The sequence below is a fragment of the Pristiophorus japonicus genome, chromosome 14 (genome assembly GCF_044704955.1).
Source record: "Pristiophorus japonicus isolate sPriJap1 chromosome 14, sPriJap1.hap1, whole genome shotgun sequence".
In the NCBI taxonomy this organism is placed as follows: Eukaryota; Metazoa; Chordata; class Chondrichthyes; family Pristiophoridae; genus Pristiophorus; species Pristiophorus japonicus.
In genome coordinates this window covers 69,917,523-69,938,480 of record NC_091990.1, presented here as the reverse complement: position 1 = coordinate 69,938,480, position 20,958 = coordinate 69,917,523, and the positions used below count along the sequence as shown (strand labels likewise).

Here is a 20,958-nt window from a genome sequence, read left to right as displayed (position 1 = left end):
TTACAGGCTGGAATCTAATCGCGGGGTTCGGGGGTTTATATATAGAATAACAGATACACGGGAGTGAGTTACAGGCTGTAATCTAATCGAGGGGTTCGGGGGTTTATATATAGAATAACAGATACCCGGGAGTGAGTTACAGGCTGGAATCTAATCGAGGTGTTCGGGAGTTTATATAAAGAATAACGGATACCCGGGAGTGAGTTACAGGCTGTAATCGCATCGAGGAGTTCGGAGGTTTATATATCGAATAACGGATACTTGGGAGTGAGTTATAGGCTGGAATCTAATCGAGGGGTTCGGGCGGTTTGTGTATTGAATACCGGATACCGGGAGTGAGTTAAAGTCTGGAATCTAATTGAGGGGTTCGGGGGTTTATATATAGAATGACAGATACCCAGGAGTAAGTTACAGGCTGGAATCTAATCGAGGGATTCGGGGGGTTTATATATAGAATAACAGATACCTGGGAGTGAGTTACAGGCTGCAATCTAATCGAGGGGTTCAGGGGGTTTATATATAGAATAACAGATGCACGGGAGTGAATTACAGGCAGGAATCTAATCGAGGGATTCGGCGGGTTTATATATAGAATGACAGATACCCAGGAGTAAGTTACAGGCTGGAATCTAATCGAGGGATTCGGGGGGTTAATATATAGAATAACTGATACCTGGGAGTGAGTTACAGGCTGGAATCTCATCGAGGGGCTCGGGTGGTTTATATATAGAAGAACAGATACCTGGGAGTGAGTGACAGGCTGGAATCTAATCGAAGGGTTCGGGGGGTTCATATATAGAATAACAGATACCTGGGAATGAGTTACAGGCTGGAATCTAATCGAGGGGTTCGGGGGGTTCATATATAGAATAACGGACACTTGGGAGTGAGTTACAGGCTGAAATCTAATCGAGGGGTTCGGGGGATGTACAAAAAGGATAACAGATACCCGGGAGTGAGTTACAGGCTGGAATCACATCGAGGTGTTCAGGGGGTTTATATATAGAATAACAGATACCCGGAAGTGAGTTTCAGGCTGGAATCTTATCGAGGGGTTCGGGTTTTTTTTGTATAGAATGACAGATACCCGGGAGTGAGTTACAGGCTGGAATCTCATCAAGGAGTTCGGGTGGTGTGGTTTATATACAGAATGACAGATTCCTGGGAGTGCGTTTCGGGCTGGAATGTAATCGTGCGGTTTGGGGATTTAAATATAGAATAACAGATCATAGAATCATAGATATTTACAGCACTGCCGACCGGGCAAGAGCTAACCATCCTAATCTCACTTTCCAGCTCTTGGTCCGTAGCCCTGTAGGTTACGGCACTTCAAGTGCATATCCAATAATTTTTTTAATGTGGTGAGGTTTTCTGCCTCTACCACCCTTTCAGGCAGTGAGTTCCAGACCCCCACCACCCTCTGCATGAAGAAATTTCCCCTCATATCTCCTCTAAAGCTCTCACCAATTACTTTAAATCTATGCCCTCTGGTTGTTGACCCCTCTGCCAAGTGAAATAGATCCTTTCCATCCACTCTATCCAGGCCCCTCAGAAGTTTATACCTCAATAAGGTATTCTCTCAGCCTCCTCTGTTCCAAAGAAAACAGACCCAGCATCTCCAATCTCATAGCCAAAATTCTCCAATCCAGGCAGCATTCTTGTGAATCTGCTCTGTACCCATTCCAGTGCAATCACATATTTCCTGTAATATAGTGACCAGAACTGCACGCAGTACTCCAGCGTTTTGTACAGTTCAAGCATTACCTCCTTTCTCTTGTGTTCCATGCCTCAGCTAATAAAGGCAAGTATTCCGTTTGCCTTCTTAACCACCTTATCTACCTAGCCTGCTACCTTCAGGGATCTGTGGACCTGCACTCCAAGGTCCCTCTGTTCCTCTACTTTTTTCAGTGTCCTACCATTTAATGTGTATTCCCTTGCCTTGTTAGCCCTCCCCAAATGCATTACCTCACATTTATCTGGATTGAATTCCATTTGCCACTGTTCTGCCCACCTGACCAGCTCATTGATATCTTCTTACAGTTTACAGCTTTCTTCTTCATTATTAACCACACAGCCTATTTTAGTATCATCTGCAAACTACTTAATCATGCCCCCAACATTCAAGTTCAAGTCATTGATATATACCACAAGAGGCAAGGCACCCAGCACTGAGCCCCGCAGAACCCCACTGGAAGCATCCTTCCAGTCACAAAAACACCCATCAACCATTACCCTTTGCTTCCTGCCTCTGAGACAATTTCAGATCCGACTTGCCACTTTGCCCTGGATCCCATGGGCTTTTAGCACCCATCCAGCAAGTTATAGACTGGAATCTAATCGAGGGGTTCGGGGGTTTATTTATAGAATAACAGATACCTCGGGGAGTGAGTTCGAGGCTGGAATCTAATCGAGTGGCTCGGGGGGGTTTATATATAGAATAACAGATACCTGGGAGTGAGTTACAGGCTGGAATCTAATCGAGGGGTTCGGGGGGTTTATATATAGAATAACAGATAGCTGGGAGTGAGTTACAGGCTGGAATCTAATCGAGGGGTTCGGGGGGTTTATATATAGAATAACAGATACCCCGGGGAGTGAGTTACGGGCTGGAATCTAATCGAGGGGTTCGGGGGGTTTAAAAATAGAATGATGGATACCTGGGAGTGAGTTACGGGCTGGAATCTAATGGAGAGTGTGGTATGATTAATAAATTGTATAATGCAAAGGTGGGATTGAAGGATATGGTGTCAGTAGGTAACACAATACAAAGGCCTGTTTGTGAATCACTCCATGTGCCAGTGAGACAGAAGGCAACACTACTCTATGTGTAGATTGATTGCCTAATTATCTTCATTGTAATCTAATCAGCGAGACCGACTGCCCATTGCTGCCGCTGATTACTTACCGTTTCTCAAAAAAACAACACTCGAGCTCTCCGTCCTTGCAAACTTCCGCCCCATCTGCAACCTGGATGATGTGGAATCGGTATGGATGGAGCTGCGGAATTCCAAAGGGCAGAAAACGCTAGTGGGAGTTCTGTACAGATCACCAAACAGTAGTAGTGAGGTTGGGGACAGCATCAATCAAGAAATAAGGGAAGCGTGCAATAAAGGTACAGCAGTAATCATGGGCAACTTTAATCTACATATTGATTGGGCTAACCAAACGGTAGCAATGCTGTGGAGGAGAATTTCCTGCAGTGTATTAGGGATGGTTTTCTAGACCAATGGGTGATGTGTAATGAGAAAGGACTAATTAGCAATCTTGTTGTGCGAGGCCCCTTGGGGAAGAGTGACCATAATATGGTAGAATTCTTTAATAAGATGGAGAGTGACACAGTTAATTCGGAAACTAGGGTCCTGAACATAAGGAAAGGTAACTTCGACGGTATGAGGCGTGAATTGGCTAGAATAGACTGGCAAAGGATACTTAAATAGTTGATGGTGGATAAGCAATGACAAACATTTAAAGATCACATGGATGAACTTCAGCAATTGTACATCCCTGTCTGGGGCAAAGTAAAATGGGGAAGGTGGCTCAAACATGGCTAACAAGGGAAATTAAGGATAGTGTTAAAGCCAAGGAAGAGGCATAAAATTTAGCGAGAAAAAGCAACAAACCTGAGGACTGGAGAAATTTAGGATTCAACAGAGGAAGACTAAGGGTTTAATTAAGAGGGGGGAAATAGAGTACGAGAGGAAGCTTGCAGGGAACATAAAAACTGACTGCAAAAGCTTCTATAAATATGTGAAGAGAAAAAGATTAGTGAAGATAAACGTAGGTCCCTTGCAGTCGGATTCAGGTGAATTTATAATGGGGAACAAAGAAATGGCAGACCAATTGAACAAATACTTTGGTTCTGTCTTCACGAAGGAAGACACAAATAACCTTCCGATTGTACTAGGGGACCGAGGGTCTAGTGAGAAGGAGGAACTGAAGGATATCCTTATTAGGCGGGAAATTGTGTTAGGGAAATTGATAGGATTGAAGGCCGATAAATTCCCGGGGCCTGATAGTATGCATCCCAGAGTACTTACGGAAGTGACACTAGAAATAGTGGGTGCATTGGAAATCATTTTCCAACAGTCTGTCGACTTTGGATCAGTTCCTATGGACCGGAGGGTAGCTAATGTAACACCCCTTTTTAAAAAAGGAGGGAGAGAGAAAATGGGTAATTAAGCCTGACATCAGTAGTGGGGAAAATGTTAGAATCAATCATTAAGGATGAAATAGCAGCGCATTTGGAAAGCAGTGACAGAACCAGACCAAGTCAGCATGGAATTATGAAAGGGAAATCATGCTTGACGAATCTTCTGGAATTTTTTGAGAATGTAACGAGCAGAGTGGACAAGGGAGAACCAGTGGATGTGGTGTATTTGAACTTTCAAAAGGCTTTTGACAAGGTCCCGCACAAGAGATTGGTGGGCAAAATCAAAGTGCATGGTATTGGGGGTAATGTACTGACGTGGATAGAGAACTGGTTGGCAGACAGGAAGCAGAGAGTCGGGATAAATAGGTCCTTTTCAGAATGGCAGGTAGTGACTAGTGGAGTGCCGCAGGGCTCAGTGCTGGGACCCTAGCTCTTTACAATATACATTAATGATTTAGATGAAGGAATTGAGTGTAATATCTCCAAGTTTGCGGATGACACTAAACTGGGTGGTGGTGTGAGCTGTGAGGAGGACGCTAAAAGGCTGCAGGGTGACGTGGACAGGTTAGGTGAGTGGGCAAACGCATGTCAGATGCAGTATAATGTGGATAAATGTGAGGTTATCAATTTTGGGGGCAAAAACACGAAGGCAGAATATTATCTGGATGGCGGAAGATTAGGAAAAGGGGAGATGCAATGAGACCTGGGTGTCATGGTTCATCAGTTATTGAAAGTGGGCATGCAGGTACAGAGGGCGGTGAAGAAGACAAATGGTATATTGGCCTTCATAGCGAGGGGATTTGAGTATAGGAGCAGGGAGGTCTTACTGCAGTTGTACAGGTCCTTCGTGAGGCCTCACCTGGAATATTGTGTTCAGTTTTGATCTCCTAATCTGAGGAAGGATGTTCTTGCTATTGAGGGAGTGCAGTGAAGGTTCACCAGACTGATTCCAGGGATGGCTGGACTGTCATATGAGGAGAGACTGGATCAACTGGGCCTTTTTTCACTGTCGTTTAGAAGGATGAGAGGGGATCTCATAGAAACGTATAAGATTCTGACGGGACTGGACAGGTTAGATGCGGGAAGAATGTTCCCGATGTTGGGGAAGTCCAGAACCAGGGGACATAGTCTTAGGCTAAGGGGTCGGCCATTTTGGACTGAGATGAGGAGAATCTTCTTCACTCAGAGAATTGTTAACCTGTGGAATTCCCTGCCGCAGAGAGTTGTTGATGCCAGTTCATTCAATATATTCAAGAGGGAGTTAGATGTGGCCCTTACAGCTAAAGGGATCAAGGGGTGTGGAGAGAAAGCAGGAAAGGGATACTGAGGGAATGATCAGCCATGATCTTATTGAATGGTGGTGCAGGCTCGAAGGACCGAATGGCCTACTCCTGCACCTATTTTTCTATGTTTCTATGTTTCTCCCTTTCCTCTCCAAAATCCTTGAACGTGTTGTCACCTCCCAAATCCATCTTTCCCACAATTCCATGTTTGAATCCCTCCAATCCGGTTCCCGCCCCTGCCACAGTACCGAAACGGCTCTCATCAAAATCACAAATTACATCCTTTATGACTGTGACAAAGGTAACCTATCCCTCCTCGTCCTTCTGGACCTGTCTGCAGCCTTTGACATGGTTGACCACTCCATGGTTCTCCAACGCCTCTCCACCATCGTCCAGCTGGGTGGGACTGCACTCGCCTGGTTCCATTCTTATCTATCGAATCGTAGCCAGAGAATCTCCTGCAATGGCTTCTCTTCCCACCCCGGCATTGTTACCTCTGGTGTCCCCCAAAGATCTGTCCTTGGCCCCTCCTATTTCTCATCTACATGCTGCCCCTCGGCGACATCATCCGAAAACACAGCGTCAGTTTCCACATGTACACTGACGACACCCAGCTCTCCCTCACCCCCACTTCTCTCGACCCCTCCTCGGTCTCTCAATTGTCAGATTGCTTGTCCGACATCCAGCACTGGATGAGCAGAAATTTTCTCCAATTAAATATTGGGAAGACTGAAGCCATTGTTTTTGGTCCCTGCCACAAACTGCGTTCCCTAGACACCGACTCCATCCCTCTCCCCAACCTCTGACTGAGGTTGAACCAGACTGCTCGCAGCCTTGGTGTCATATTTGACCCTGAAATGAGTTTCCAGCCACATATCCATGGCATAACTAATACCGCCTATTCCCACCTCTGTAACGTCGCCCCTCTCCGCCCCGCCTCAGCTCTTCTGCTGTCGAAACCCTCATCCATGTGTTTGTTACCTCTAGACCTGACTAATCCAACGCACTACTGGCTGGCCTCCCACATTCTACCTGAGGTGATCCAAAACTCGGCTGCCGTGTCCTAACTCGCACCAAGTCCCGGTCACCCATCACCCTTGACCTACATTGGCTCCAGGTTAAGCAACGCCTCGATTTTAAAATTCCTGTCCTTGTTTTCAAATCCTTCCAAGGCCCTCATCCCTCTCTATCTCTGTCATCTCCTCCAGCCCCACAACCCCCCGAGATGTCTGCGCTCCTCTAATTCTGCCCTCCTGCATCCCTGATTATAATCGCTCCACCATCGGTGGCCATGCCTTCTGGTGCCTGGGCCCCAAGCTCTGGAACTGCCTCCCTCTCCACCTCTCTACTTCTTTTGATCCTTTAAGACGCTCCTTAAAACTTACTTCTTCGACCAGCTTTTGGTCACCTGCACTAATTTCTCCTTGTATGGCTCTGTGTCAAATTTTTTGTCTTATACTACTCCTGTGAAGTGCCTTGAGACATTGTACTATGTTAACGGTGCTATATAAATGCAACTTATTGTTGTTGAACCTGGACTACCTTGTGTTGGAGAGCAGAGTGTGTCGCTGCTGGCCCTCTGGCTGAGTGTTGGCTGTTATTGGAGCTGTGTGTGTGTGTTGGACAGACACTGTGCCCTGGTGGGGGATTGAGCTGTCATTGTCCGCGGGATGGGAGGATAATTAAATGCAGTGGCTACACTAATCATTGTCACAGGAGCTCGGTCCCGCTCCAGTTCTGGTACTGGTGTTGGTGTATTTTTGTACTTGATTTTAACATGATACTTCATCAAGCACTCCCATATCTAGCAGAATACCAGTTATTTTATATATAAACTATCCAGACATATTGCTCTAGCCAATCCATCAATCTGTCAGCTGGCCCTCCGCAGGTTCCCGGTGCCCTTTCCGTTTGGCCCACAGCTGCATGTGTCCTCTCGCAGTGAGAGCAGATTTAGTGCCCTGTATTCCTGTATAATGGATGATTTGTATTGTGAATGCTCGTCTATTTAAGGAGCTGCCACAGACGTATTCAAGCGAGATCCATCCAGCAACCAGTTACAGTGCGCTCAAACCTGTGTTCAGCTTCAGAGGCCAAACCAAAGGGAGCTGGGATTTCCCGGTGCCGTCGTAAGTTAGCGGGAAGCAGAGTGTGAACCCTGATAGCCACTCCAAGCCAGGCTACCACTGCACTCAGTTACAGCAGCACAATTGCAGCAGATCTCAGCAAATTACCGGCCTTGCTAACACCATCCAACGAGGCTGTTAAATCATCTCTTCTCTCTGCTGTCCCATCGAGGAAACTGATTACAATAGTTCTCAAACTCTGTTAATTGTGTGTATCTACCCCGTGCCCTGAGAGTATTTGATGGGACAGTGTAGAGGGAGCTTTACTCTGCATCTAACCCTGTGCTGTACCTGCCCTGGGAGTGTTTGATGGGACAGTGTAGAGGGAGCTTTACTCTGTATCTAACCCCATGCTGTACCTGCCCTGGGAGTGTGTGATGGGACAGTGTAGAGGGAGCTTTATTCTGTATCTAACCCCCTGTACCTGCCCTGCAAGTGTTTGATGGGACAGTGTAGAGGTAGCTTTACTCTGTATCTAACCACATGCTTTACCTGCTCTGGGAGTGTTTGATGGGACAGTGTAACGGTAGCTTTACTCTGTATCTAACATGTGCTATACCTGCCCTGGGAGTGTTTGAAGCTGACGCTAAGTGATTAACTGTGAAGGTGTTTAATACCTTTTTGGCAGTCATCACCTTGTATATGTTTATGACAAAACAAAGACAGTTCGTTTTGCTGAATCGGATTTATATTGTCGCAATTATATTAATTGTTCTGTGATTCCAAGTCGATTCCGCCCCATGACATTTGGATGAAGTTTAAACAGTGGAGTAGGGCCCCGGTGGCTTGGCCCTGATTTAACCACTGAGTGTGGCACTGAGCCGTGCAAACCTGGAAAGGCCCAGCCTTGGTCCCCAGCCTATGCTCTTTACCCATCTCCGCCTGTAATTGTGTCATTTAAATTTAAAGTGCCACATGAGATAACAACAATAACAACTTATCTTGATATAGCGCCTGTATTTATGCATGTATTTATATAATATAGTAAAATGTCTCAAGGCGCTTCACAAGAGCGATTATCAAACAAAATTTGACACTGAGCCACGGAGATATTAGGACAGGTGACCAAAAGCTCGGTCAAAGAGGTAGGTTTTAAGGAGTGTCTTGAAGGAGAAAAGAGAGGCAGAGAGGTTTTGGGAGGGAGTTCCAGAGTTTGGGGCCTTGGCAGCAGAAGGCACAGCCACCGATGCTGGGGCGATAGGGAAGGGAACAGCCTGGGTTCCCGTTCCAGGAAAATCTTGCATTTTGCTGATCGCCATATCACACCCAACTGTGATACCCTCCATAGTGAAATAGCCTGCTGACACTCACTGTCTGGGCTGACACTTGAAGCGGTCATCTAGGTGAGGTACAGAGGGTCCTCAGGCCTGTGGAATCACACCGCACCATGAGGAGAGCGGGATGGGAGGGTGATGGGGCAAAACATGGGCATTTTGAACCATTAAATTGGATGGTGGATGAAGGAAAGGCATTGACGGGACATGAGAACAGGGTGGGTCAATGTGATTAGAGCTATTTGCTCGCATGGAGGGTAAACTCCAACATGGACTGGATGGACCGGATGGCTTGTTTCTGTGTTATAGCTTCAGTGTATCACCTTGTGATTCGATTCACTTGAGCATTAGTGAGGCCTTAGGATGGGCTACCTGTACATTGCCATCACTGTGACGGATCCGAGAATCCCAACAAAGAGCGGGAGGTGACAGCATCTGTACTTTAGGAAATAAATCCTTGCCTTGAAAGAAATGCAGACTTTATCAGCAGTTTATGGATGGTTTTGGGAAGAGCTGACTCGTGGCAGAGTCGGGGACAGCTTTGTGCTCTCAATGTCCTCAAAGCCAAGTTCTTAATTTGATCCCTGCTGTTGGGGAGATGCTGAGTTGCGGTTTAAATTCCCCTCCTCCATTAGAAAGGACTGGAGGAGCAAGTTACAAGTTACTTTCCCTCAGGTTAGTGTCACATAAACAGAAGGAAAGACCACAGGATGTCCCAAAACACTTTATGGTCCATGAAGTACTGTGAAGTGTGCTCACTGTAACGTCGGAAACATGGCGGCCAACTTGTGCACAGCAAGCCCTCACAGTGATGGGGTAATCAGATAATCTGTTTTACTGATGTTGGTTGAAGGATAAATATTGGCCCCAGGATACCGGAGAGAACGCCCCTGCTCTTCTTCGAATAGTGCTGTGGGACCTTTTCCATCCACCTGAGAGGGCAGATGAAGCCTCGATTTAACATCTCACCTGAAAGACAGCACCTTTGACAGTGCAGCACTCCCTCAGAACTGCACTGGAGTGTCAGCTTAGATTTTATGCTCAAGTGTCTGGAGTGGGACTTGAACTAATGACCTTCTGACTTCAAAGGAAGAGTGCAGCACACTGAGCCACGGCCGAAACCAACAGAAGCATCAGCTCAAGAAATGTAGGAAGGAGCTTCTGGGGCTCTTTGTGCAGTTGTAGAGCTCATTTTCTCTGCACAATATAACCACTCTTGGCCAAGGCCTCATGGTCCTGTGTTCACCAGGTCTCTCTTGTACACTCATGTTAGGTGGAGCGTTGGGGGTATATTTAACACATCCCCACTCAGTGGGAATGGGGCGCTGAGCACTTCAAATGCAACAGCTCCGTTACCCACCCATTGCAGACTACTCCTCCACCTAGTGGACTACTGTGGTAATGCAACTGCAGTCAGAATCAGGGGAAGTCATAACTGGGAACAAAGAAATGGCAGACCAATTGAACAAGTACTTTGGTTCTGTATTTACTAAGGAGGACACCAACAACCTTCCGGATATGAAAGGGGTCAGAGGGTCTAGTAAGGAGGAGGAACTGAGGGAAATCTTTATTAGTCGTGAAATTGTGTTGGGGAAATTGATGGGATTGAAGGCCGATAAATCCCCAGGACCTGATGGACTGCATCCCAGAGTACTTAAGGAGGTGGCCTTGGAAATAGTGGATGCATTGACAGTCATTTTCCAACATTCCATTGACTCTGGATCAGTTCCTATGGAGTGGAGGGTAGCCAATGTAACCCCACTTTTTAAAAAAGGAGGGAGAGAGAAAACAGGGAATTATAGACCGGTCAGCCTGACCTCAGTAGTGGGTAAAATGATGGAATCAATTATTAAGGATGTCATAGCAGTGCATTTGGAAAATGGTGACATGATAGGTCCAAGTCAGCATGGATTTGTGAAAGGGAAATCATGCTTGACAAACCTTCTGGAATTTTTTGAGGATGTTTCCAGTAAAGTGGACAAGGGAGAACCAGTTGATGTGGTATATTTGGACTTTCAGAAGGCTTTCGACAAGGTCCCACACAAGAGATTAATGTGCAAAGTTAAAGTACATGGGGTTGGGGGTAGTGTGCTGACGTGGATTGAGAACTGGTTGTCAGACAGGAAGCAAAGAGTAGGAGTAAATGGGTACTTTTCAGAATGGCAGGCAGTGACTAGTGGGGTACCGCAAGGTTCTGTGCTGGGGCCCCAGCTGTTTACATTGTACATTAATGATTTAGACGAGGGGATTAAATGTAGTATCTCCAAATTTGCGGATGACACTAAGTTGGGTGGCAGTGTGAGCTGCGAGGAGGATGCTATGAGGCTGCAGAGTGACTTTGATAGGTTAGGTGAGTGGGCAAATGCGTGGCAGATGAAGTATAATGTGGATAAATGTGAGGTTATCCACTTTGGTGGTAAAAACAGAGAGACAGACTATTATCTGAATGGTGACAGATTAGGAAAAGGGAAGGTGCAACGAGACCTGGGTGTCATGGTACATCAGTCATTGAAGGTTGGCATGCAGGTACAGCAGGCGGTTAAGAAAGCAAATGGCATGTTGGCCTTCATAGCGAGGGGATTTGAGTACAGGGGCAGGGAGGTGTTGCTACAGTTGTACAGGGCCTTGGTGAGGCCACACCTGGAGTATTGTGTACAGTTTTGATCACCTATCTTGAGGAAGGACATTCTTGCTATTGAGGGAGTGCAGCGAAGATTCACCAGACTGATTCCCGGGATGGTGGGACTGACCTATCAAGAAAGACTGGATCAACTGGGCTTGTATTCACTGGAGTTCAGAAGAATGAGAGGGGACCTCATGGAAACGTTTAAAATTCTGACGGGTTTAGACAGGTTAGATGCAGGAAGAATGTTCCCAATGTTGGGGAAGTCCAGAACCAGGGGTCACAGTCTAAGGATAAGGGGTAAGCCATTTAGGACCGAGATGAGGAGAAACTTCTTCACCCAGAGAGTGGTGAACCTGTGGAATTCTCTACCACAGAAAGTAGTTGAGGCCAATTCACTAAATATATTCAAAAGGGAGTTAGATGAAGTCCTTACTACTCGGGAGATCAAGGGGTATGGCGAGAAAGCAGGAAGGGGGTACTGAAGTGCATGTTCAGCCATGAACTCATTGAATGGCGGTGTGGGCTAGAAGGGCTGAATGGCCTGCTCCTGCACCTATTTTCTGTGTTTCTATGTTAACTGCAGATGTAAATACAATAAAAGAGTCATGTGACAAGTCATATGATGACAATTTCCTGTTGAACAATTTTGTAGTCTGTGTTTGTGATGTCATCAGGAAGATATCACATTGGCGATGTAGGATAGGATTTCTGGATTCTCTGGCTGAAGTTTTTGTCGGTGAATGATCCAGCCAACCGACAGAGTGACTTTGAGGTTCTTTGTTATGCAAAATAGCTAAAAATCCAAGGTAAATTACAAGCACACTTGGCTGAACTGAAGAGTCCAGTTAGTTGCACCTATGGGAATAATAGGGCACTTGGGTAAGTTCCGACATTACCGGGAGACTTTCGTAGCATATGTGGAATGGCTAGAAATGTTCTTCACCGCGAATAGTATCGTCGAAGTCCCAGATGATGGAAACCATAATCGGGTTGTGTATGAAACCCTGAAAAATGTGCTTGTTCCCATCAAGCCAAAGGAGACACCACTGATGGCGATTCTAACAGCACTACAATCCTGAGCCCCTGGAAATTGCTGAAAGTTATCGTTTTGGAATAAAAAATCAGTTGAATGCTGAGAGTATCAATGAGTACATTGTAGAATTAAAAAGTTATCCATTTACTGTCATTTCGGAAACTTTCAGGACTGAACATTGCGTGACCGCTTTGTGGGATGAAAAATGAAGCAATCAGAAGAAAGTTGTTGACAATTCCTAACTTGACTTTTGATTTAACTTGTCAGACAGCTATGTTGATGGATATGGCCGACCAATACACCCGAGAATTTTGTACCATTTGCAGTCGTCAGACAACCGAGGTGAATCACCTCTGCAGGTTAAAATTAAAAGGCAGTTGGGCCCCAAGGTCTCAGCAACTGGCCAAGGTAGCAGTGCATGGAAATCATGCTATCGGTGTCTGGGACAACAAATCCCTCAAAGCTGTCCATATGTGGAGGCAGAGTGTTTCTTCTGCAAGAAAGCTGGGCATCTTGTGAAGGCATGCTGACTGAAGAGTAAATCGGTGTTCAAGACTATACATAGAAATCGCCAGACACTACATCACATTGAAGAGAAGCAACAGGACGAGGAGGTTCGGGAGATACACGTCATCAGGAACTCAAGGGTATCGAACAGCGATTTGCGAAGTATCGTCATCCAAGTAGACATTGCAGGAACTAGGATACCCAGGATGACACTGGCGCATATGTGAGCGTAGCACTGGAATCGCTATATCTCAACAATTTGAATGATATTCCGATGAAGAAGTTGAAGATAGAGCTGCGAGGCTACTCAGGAGAGCAAATCCCTGTGGTAGGATGCATCACCAGTGAAATACAAAGATCAGTTTCAGAGCTTGCCTCTCTTAGTAGCGGCAGGAGACAATCATGCCTTGATAGGTAGAAATTGGTTGGGATCATTAAAGCTGGATTGGAATGAGATTTTTCATGTTTGCATCGAAAGAGGATGTCATCAAGAATTATCCAAAGATGTTCTGCAAAACAGGCAGTCCGATCCAAGGCTTCAAGGCAAATGTCGGGGTACAGCGTACCATATGTACTCGAGAAGAAAGTTGAGCAAGAACTTAAAAGACTAGCAACTGAGCACATTATCTGTAAGATAGATCTAAGTAATTGGATTACACCCATTGTTGTTGTATCTAAGTCAGATGGTTAGGTAATGTTGTGTGGTGATTAGAAAGTAACCGTAAACCAGCTTGTAGAGCTTGTACCCAATACATTGCCAAATGTAGTAGATTTGTTCACATCGCTGACAGATGGTCAGATCTTCTCAAAGTAAGATCTGACAAATGCCTATTTACAACTTGACTATAAATACTCATCTAGGCCTATATCAATTTAATAGGCTACCATTTGCAGTGTGTTCCGCCCCGCCATATTCTAAGGGGCGCTGAATCAGTTTTTGCAAGGCATTGAAGGGGTAGTATGTTATTTAGATAACATACTCAATTCAGCACCAAAACATGCAAATCCATAATAAAGTATTGAATGAAGTGCTCAAACGGCTTGAGAAGCACAGAGTACGAGTGTCTGCTCACAAGTGAGAGTTATTTCAAAGCTCCCTAGAGGACTTATGGCACAGGGTAGACAAAGAGGGTTTACATCAAGGTAAAGCTGGATGCAATTAGAAATGCATCCACTCCAAAGAATGTCACAGAACTTCGATCATTTTTGGGTCTTTTGAACTATTATGGGAAGTTCCTACCAAATTTGGCTACAGTGTTACATCCACTGAATGAGCTGTTCAAAAAGCAGGTTCATTGGAAGTGGTCAGAAGAACACAACATTCAAGGAGTGTAAAAGCCAGTTGGTGGAGAGCACCATGTTAGTTCACTATGATCTTTCTAAGGAGATTAAGCTAGCATGTAATGCCTCTCCATATGGAGTTGGGGCAGTGATTTCTCATGTACTTGTTAGTGGGGAGGAGAGCCCAATTGTTTTGCTTCACGCACTCTCAATGCCAATGAGCGGAATTATATGCAAATCAAAAGGGAAGCTTAAGCATTGATTTTTGGGGTCAAGACATTCCACAATTACATAAGTTTATCATTGTTATGAACCATAAGCCCCTGACAGCAATCCTCCATCCAAAGTCCCCAGTTCCAACATTAGCTGCAGCCCGAATGCAGAGATGGGCTTTGATTTTGTTAGCAAATACATATGACATTGAGTACAGATGATCAGCTGATCACAGTAATGCTAATGCTATGCCTAGATTGCCTTCCCCATCACAAGATACACCTAATAGGGTAGAAGTGTTCTATTTTTCATACATTGATGAACTGCCAGTCACAGCTGAAGAGATTGGTAGAGCAACCAAACGTGACCCAGTTATGTCAAAAGTGTATGATTACATAGCAAATGGCTGGCCAAACCAAGTAACAGACAAAGATATTCATGCATACTTTGTTCATATGAATGAATTATCAGTCGATAAGGATTGTATCATGTGGGGTGCAAGTGTAGTTATTCCAGATAAGTTCCAGTCAAAATTATTGGGAGATCTTCATTACCAGCATCAGGGAATGTGCTTGACCAAGACTTTTGCATGCAGTTAGTTATGATGGCCAGGTCTAGATAAAGAGATAGACTACATCATCAGTCAGTGTACAACATGTCAATCGGTAAGCAAGAAACCATCATCAGTACCATTACAGCCATGGAAATGGCCTCCCAGGGTGTGACAAAGGTTACATATAGATTGTGCTGAGCTAAAAGGACAACAATTGTTCATTGCGATTGATTGCCATTCAAAGTGGGTAGAGGTGTTTTGGATGTGGAAATAACAACACTAGACAATTTGCGAAGATTGTTTTCTTCATATGGCCTCCCAGAAGAAATTGTGTCTGATAATGGGCCACAATTTTGTCTGGTAGAATTTGCACAGTTCATGAGCAGAAATGGTGTGAAACACACCACCTACTACCCTGCTTCAAATGTTGCAGCAGAGTGCACAGTACAAATTGTAAAACATGCCCTCATCAAGAAAATGTTGGATCCAAATCCAAAGAAATGGCAGTTGTTGTTGGATCACAAACTAGAAAATTTTCGAATTACTTATCGTAATACTCCTCATACAATTACTGGTAGAACACCAGCAGAGTTGTTTTTCAAATGACAGCCATGAACCATGTTTTCATTGTTAAAGCCAAACTTGGCACAGTCAGTAGAAGAGAAACAATTAAGACAGAAAGAGAATCATGATAGAGGTAGAGTAAGAGAGAGAAGTGTGAAATTGAATCAGAAGGTTAGAATGAAGAACCATCACCATAAAAGGTTAAAGTGGTTACCAGGAAGAGTGGTGAAGATATGTGGTCCTCGCACATATTTGGTCAAGATGTTTGATCTTGGACAGATTAGGTTTGTTCACATTGATCATATTTCACCTGTCGATGTGGAACGAGTTGAAAGTTGGAATGATTCAATTATTTCGAATGAGTCAGATAGTCTTGTTACAAGTACAGTACCAGTAGCATATCCTACATCAGATGTACTAGAAACAAATCCAAGAGAAAGTCAGAATTTAAGTCTGAGTCTGAGTCAGGCAGACAAACAGTCTGAAGTTGTAAAGAGTTCTAATGTGGATCAAGGGCATCCCTTGGAAGCAAACTTTCCTCAGGATCAGCCTAGAATGAGTCTATGTTCGACACCATGTTTGGAAGGTTCTGTTCGAGAGCAAAGTTATCCTCTTCAAAGCAGAAAACCAGTGGTTAAGTTTGATTTGTAAATATGGCAAAATAAATCCATATCTTTTGTTGTGTATAACCATGCAAGTTATGTATGATGATTATTTTGTTATAATTATTTCTTCATTAAGGAGGGAGAAGTGTAATATATAGCTCCACCCAGTGGACTACTGCCCCACCTAATGCAACTGCTGATGTCAATACAATAAAAGAGTCGTGACAAGTCACATGATGACAAGTTCCTGTAGAGCAATCTTGTAGTCTGTGTGTTTGTGATGTTGTAAGGAAGGTATGACAGGTTCCTAGCGGGCAACTGATGGTTAGGTGGTGGTCAGGTAAGACCCAATGGTCAAATCCCCATCACTAATCCCAAACCCATTGGGGATTAAAATCTGTCCCAGTGTGCCTGAAACGCCTTGTAAAATGACACCGTTAATTAAAAACAACAAAATTATGCTTTGATGCATGATGTTACTAAAAGAAAAAGGGCTGATCTGTCCCTCACCCAGCACACAGGCATAATGCTCCCAGAGACACAGCAGGGCTACATTAACGTTGGATCACAACAGGCTCTTCTTTCCCTCAGAAGAATACAAGAAATAGGAGCAGGAGTCGGCCATTCGGCCCCTCAAGCCCGCTCCGCCATTCAATAAGATCGTGGCTGATTTTCGACCTCAACTCGACTATCCTGCATGATCCCCATATCCCTCGATTCCCCTAGAATCCAAAAATATATTGATCTCAGCCTTGAAGATACTCAACAACTGAGCCACAAATGTACAGGAAATAGAAAAGTCAAATGTTACACATGGTAATGAGGAGACACTATGATTTCAGAATAAACTTAATTAGCAACTGAGTCCCAAATCAGGCCTGTCTGTTTTGTGCACCTGTTCCATTAAACAGATAGTCACATGATAAGAACATAAGAAATAGGAGCAGGAGTAGGCCATACGGCCCCTCAAGCCTGCTCCACCATTTAATACGATCATGGCTGATCCGATCATGGACTCAGCTCCACTTCCCTGCCCGCTCCCCATAACCCCTTATTCCCTTATCGGTTAAGAAACTGTCGATCTCTGTCTTAAATTTATTCAATGTCCCAGCTTCCACAGCTCTCTGAGGCAGTGAATTCCACAGGTATACAACACTCTGAGAGAAGAAATTCCTCCTCATCTCAGTTTTAAATGGGCGGCCCCTTATTCTAAGACTATGTCCCCTAGTTTTAATCTCCCCTATCAGTGGAAACATCCTCTCTGCATCCACCTTGTCAAGCCCCCTCATAATCTTATACATTTCGATAAGATCACCTCTCATTTTTCTGAATTCCAATTAGAGGCCCAACCTACTCAACCTTTCCTCATAAGTCAACCTCCTCATCTCTGGAATCAACCTAGTGAACCTTCTCTGAACTGCCTCCAAAGCAAGTATATCCTTTCTTAAATATGGAAACCAAAACTGTACGCAGTATTCCAGGTGTGGCCTCACCAATACCCTGTATAACTGTAGCAAGACTTCCCTGCTTTTATATTCCATCCCCTTTGTAATAAAGGCCAAGATACCATTGGCCTTCCTGATCACTTGCTGTACCTGCATGCTAACCTTTTGTGTTCCATGCACGTACCCCCAGGTCCCATTGTACTGCGGCACTTTGCAATTTTTCTCCATTTAAATAATAACTTGCTCTTCAATTTTTTCTGCCAAAGTGCATGACCTCACGCTTTCCAACATTATACTCCATCTGCCAATATTTTTGCCCACTCACTTGGCATGTCTATGTCTTTTTGCAGATATTTTGTATCCTCCTCACATATTGCTTTTCCTCCCATCTTTGTATCATCAGCAAACTTGGCTACGTTACACTCAGTCCCTTCATCCGTGATCCAACGATAATGGGATTGTTGACCAATCACAGCGATCAATCTCGATCAATGAGTCTACAACAGAGCCAGACATGAGGTGAGGAAAATCCCGAGTGGGGGAGAGCCTTGGGAACCTGTTCCTCCCGAGGTACACTCACCCTACATCATAAATTACTCATATATTGTATCCCAAAATATTATTTTCTGAAAGAAATCTCTCTAATTTGCATTTGAATGAATCAACACTAACTGTTTCCACTGTTGCACAGATTGACCAGTCCGCAGATTAGTTTGGAGTTTGCGTCTCCTCGAGCACAAGTCGTGTCCCCCTGCTCTGCTGTTCTGGACACAGTGAAAGAGTTGTCCTGGGCTACATTATCTGGTCCTTTTAGAATCATATAAACAGCAATCATATCACAACATCACAACATGCTCAAGTTACACAATCACTCCTCATAATCCAATCACTCCATCCCTCAATCATTCTGGCTGCTCTCTTCTGTGTCCTTTAAACAGCTGTAATATTCTTTCTGCACTGCGGTGACCAGAGCTGCAGCGTCTTCGAGATGTGGTCGCACCAATGATGTATAAAGTGGCAGGATTGCCTCACTATTTTGGCAGAATATTGACCAATTCAACATGTCATTTGCTTTACTCACTGCCACTGTGATACTTTCATTTATTGTCAATCAGGACCCCCAGATCTCTCACTTTCCAGACACATTATTCTCTTTCCATTTACATAATAGTCCTTTCCTGTATTTTTGTCCCCATGTGGAGCACTTTGCATCTCTCTACATTTAATTTGATCTGCCACGTGTCTATTCCCGAGTATATTAAAATCTTCCTGCAGCTTATCCTATTCAGCTTTGCAGTCTACCACCTTCATTCGCTTTGTATCATTGGCAAATATAGCCACTGTGCTTGTGACTCCGAGCTCCAGATCACTTATGACGTTATTACACAACAGAGGTCCCAGAACAGACCGCTGTGGGAGTTCCCAGGCTGATTCTCTGTACCACCACCCTCTGGGATGTATCGGACAAGCAATTAGAAATCCATTGTGCAATATCTTCACTGATTCCCACTTTCTTTATTTTCAGTCAAGCCTTTCCAGAGGTGCTGTATCAAAGGCCTTACTGAAAGCCAAGTACATCACACTCACTGCCTTATCCCTAACAAACTCCCTTCAACAAAACCAGTTACATTGGCAAGACCTCCCCGTCATGAACAAACATTGGCTATCTTTTATGATTTTACTTTTATCTTGATGCTCCATGATCTTATCTTTGGTAAGTGTTTCCATAACTTTACTCACAATGGATGCCACAACCAATGATCCCAGCTCATGTTTGCTACCTTCCTTAATACAAGGAGGTACATCTGCCAGTCCCCAATCCCCCAGTCCACAGTCCCCCACCCCGCAGTCCCCAGTCCCCCTGTACCCAGACCCCAGTCCCCCAGACCCCAGTCCCCAGTCCCCCAGTCCCCAGACCCCTGTCCCCCAGTCCCCAGTCCCCCAGACCCCAGTCCCCCAGACCCCAGACCCCTGTCCACCAGTCCCCAGACCCCTGTCCCCCAATCCCCAGTCCCCCAGACCCCAGTCCCCCAGGCCCCAGTCCCCCAGTCCCCAGTCCCCCAGTCCCCCAGTCCCCCAGTCCCCAGTCCCCCAGTCCCCAGTCCCCCAGTCCTCCTGTCCCCCAGACCCCAGTCCCCCAGTCCCCAGTCCCCCAGTCCCCAGTCCCCCAGTCCTCCTGTCCCCCAGACCCCAGTCCCCCAGTCCCCAGTCCCCCAGACCCCAGTCCCCCAGACCCCAGTCCCCCAGACCCCAATCCCCCAGTCCATAGTCCCCCACGCCGCAGTCCCCAGTCCCCCTGTACCCAGACCCCTGTCCCCCAGACCCCTGTCCCCCAATCCCCAGTCCCCCAGACCCCAGTCCCCCAGACCCCAGTCCCCCAGACCCCAGTCCCCCAGTCCCCAGTCCCCAAGACCCCAGTCCCCAAGACCCCAGTCCCCCAGACCCCAGTCCCCAGTCCCCCAGTCCTCCTGTCCCCCAGACCCCAGTCCCCCAGTCCCCAGTCCCCCAGACCCCAGTCCCCCAGACCCCAATCCCCCAGTCCCCTGTCCCCCAGTCCCCCAGACCCCAGTCCCCAGTCTCCCAGTCCTCCTGTCCCCCAGACCACAGTCCCCCAGTCCCCAGTCCCCAGTCCCCCGGACCCCAGTCCCCCAGACCCCAGTCCTGCAGACCCCAGTCCCCCAGTCCCCTGTCCCCCAGACCCTAGTCCCCCAGTCCCCAGTTACCCAGACCCCAGTCCCCCAGACTCCCAGACCCCAAGTCCCCAGTCCCCCAGTCCCCCAGACCCCAGTCCCCCAGTCCCCCAGACCCCCAGTCCCCCAGTCCCCAGTCCCCCAGTCCCCAGTCCCCCAGTCCTCCTGTCCCCCAGACCCCAGTCCCCCAGTCCCCAGTCCCCCAGACCCCAGTCCCCCAGACCCCAGTCCCCCAGTCCCCTGTCCCCCAATCCCCCAGTCCATAGTCCCCCACCCCGCAGTCCCCAGTCCCCCTGTACCCAGACCCCAGTCCCCCAGACCCCAGTCCCCAGTCCCCCAGTCCCCAGACCCCTGTCCCCCAGTCCCCAGTCCCCAAGACCCCAGTCCCCCAGATCCCAGTCCCCCAGACCCCAGACCCTTGTCCCCCAGACCCCTGTCCCCAATCCCCAGTCCCCCAGACCCCAGTCCCCCAGACCCCAGTCCCCCAGTCCCCAGTCCCCCAGACCCCAGTCCCCCAGACCCCAGTCCCCAGTCCCCCAGTCCTCCTGTCCCCCAGCCCCCAGTCCCCCAGTCCCCAGTCCCCCAGACCCCAGTTCCCCAGACCCCAG

The 20,958-nt window shown here is 46.4% G+C and overlaps 1 protein-coding gene across 3 annotated transcripts in view; it reads right to left on the bottom strand.

Moving 5' to 3' along the window:
- rims3 (regulating synaptic membrane exocytosis 3) overlaps positions 1-20,958 on the bottom strand; it is a 713,695-nt gene that overhangs the window by 492,588 nt on the left and 200,149 nt on the right. Inside the window, exon 1 of one of the 3 annotated variants that reach the window (XM_070898524.1) lies at positions 2,906-2,958. The exons of the other annotated variants lie outside the window; for them this stretch is intronic. The gene's annotated coding sequence lies outside the window, so the exon portion shown is untranslated. Of the gene's footprint in view, positions 1-2,905; positions 2,959-20,958 lie in introns of those variants that run through there. 3 annotated transcript variants of the gene reach the window in all.